Source organism: Rhineura floridana, chromosome 9 (assembly GCF_030035675.1).
Source record: "Rhineura floridana isolate rRhiFlo1 chromosome 9, rRhiFlo1.hap2, whole genome shotgun sequence".
Lineage (NCBI taxonomy): Eukaryota > Metazoa > Chordata > Lepidosauria > Squamata > Rhineuridae > Rhineura > Rhineura floridana.
Genome location: NC_084488.1, coordinates 54,911,808 through 54,913,675, shown reverse-complemented (window position 1 = coordinate 54,913,675; position 1,868 = coordinate 54,911,808). Strand labels below are relative to the sequence as shown.

The 1,868-nt window shown below is 40.0% G+C and overlaps 1 pseudogene; it reads left to right on the top strand.

Moving 5' to 3' along the window:
* The first annotated feature begins 1,371 nt into the window (after positions 1 to 1,371).
* LOC133364631 (5S ribosomal RNA) lies at positions 1,372 to 1,486 on the top strand (annotated as a pseudogene).
* Positions 1,487 to 1,868: the final 382 nt, after the last annotated feature.

The following is a 1,868-nucleotide window of genomic DNA, read 5'->3' as shown; positions in this document are numbered from 1 at the left end:
TTTTGGGACTTCTGGGGAGGTTTAATGTCCTTATGATTTAAATACTGCCTACCATATATTGTTTGTTAGCATAATTTTATACTGTTACACTGTATTTTTGTATTCTATTTTGTATTCTATTTTGTTGTAATTTATTGTATGTACGTCGCCTAGAGTGGCCACTGGCCAGATAGGCGACACATAAATTAAATTTTATTATTATTATTATTATTATTTATTAACTTGCCTTTTGGCCATGGCCCTCAAAGACACTTAGAACGATAGTTTAAAACATCACATTATAAAATAAACAGTCAAAATACAAAAAGTACACATAATACTACGACAATTAACAAAGAGCAACAAAGATAAAAAATTTAGTCATGCCAAGAAACCCTTAACGGTCTTCTGCTTCCCCACCTTGCACAGTGAGCAAGGGGCAACAAATTGTGTTTAGGCTTGAGAGCCAACTATTTTGTCCATTATAGTTGGAATACTGCAAGTGTCCCTGAGAAAGTTCAGAATGCCTTTTCATTTCCACTGAGCAAGGGCAACCTATTCCTTTCCTCTTACACAGCATTGAGGGGATGATATACAACCGACAGCTGAAAGGGCACACCAGCAGAGCCAATCCAGCACTCTTGCTGGTGTGTCCATGCAGCCCTGATATCACTGCTGCTTGGTCTCACCCAGGTAAGGTGTAGCAATGCTAGAATTGGGTGGATGGCTCTGCAGGTCCACCTGACTACCTGGACCACTACAGATCTACCAGCCAGAGCAAAACCCAAAATGGCATTTGGAAGAGCTAATTACTGTAGCCCATGAATCATACACAAGGAGCTATGCACTTGTGACTTATAGAGAGATATGGACAGGTGAGTTGAACAAATACTTGATCAAAGTCCACCAATTAATACATATAACTTTCAGCTAAGGAACACAGAGGATGAGGTTCAAGGCCAACCAGTGACCTTGGCAATTCATTCGTGTTTCAAATGCAATTTTCAAGGAAGTTGTCCCATTTTAGAGCCCATTTAGTCTCATAAAGTCCCATTTTAGAGCCAGAAAATACTGAGGCTTTGAGACATACCATTGTCTCCAACAAATAATTATGCATAGGATTGCCTCTGAGCACTTTCTCTCAGCAGACTAACAGCTTGATCCTAAATATTTTTATTCAGACTGGAGCTTTAGAAGTGAAACAAAAACCCAGTACGGTTACTGCAACGCTTAAAATAAAGAACTAAACGTTGCTACCCAAACCACATATCTCAATAAACTTATTTTGTTACTGATATACCAGGACTTGGGGATTTATTTTAAACAGGAAATGTGACAAAATGGGTGCAAACCTTATTTCTTGGCTCTTTGGCCAGCACTATAGATTGGGTTGCCTATGGCCACACTACCCTGAACACACCTGATCTCATCTGATCTCAGAAGCTAAGCAGAATCAGGCTTAGTACTTGGATGGGAGACTGCCTGGGAATACTGGGTGCCATAGGCTTAGAGGAAGACAATGGGAAATCACCTCTGAATACCTCTTACCATGAAAACCCTATGAATATATCCAAAAAAAGGATTCATAGGGTCGCCATAAGTTGTAATCGAATTGAAGGCATATTACAAAATAAAATAACAAATAGATTGGGTCAGATTGGTCATTTTGAGAAGAAAGAAAATTAAAATGACAAGAAATATAGCTGCAAAGGGAGGTAGTCAAGAATGGCAGCAGACATGGGAAGGGGGGGTTGATGGAAGGTTATGGAGAGGGGAAGAGACAGGAGACCACATCAGAGAGACCAGAACTTGGAAAAGTTAACTTTTTTTTAACTACAACTCCCATCAGCCCAATCCAGTGGCCATGCTGGCTGGGGCTGATGGGAGTT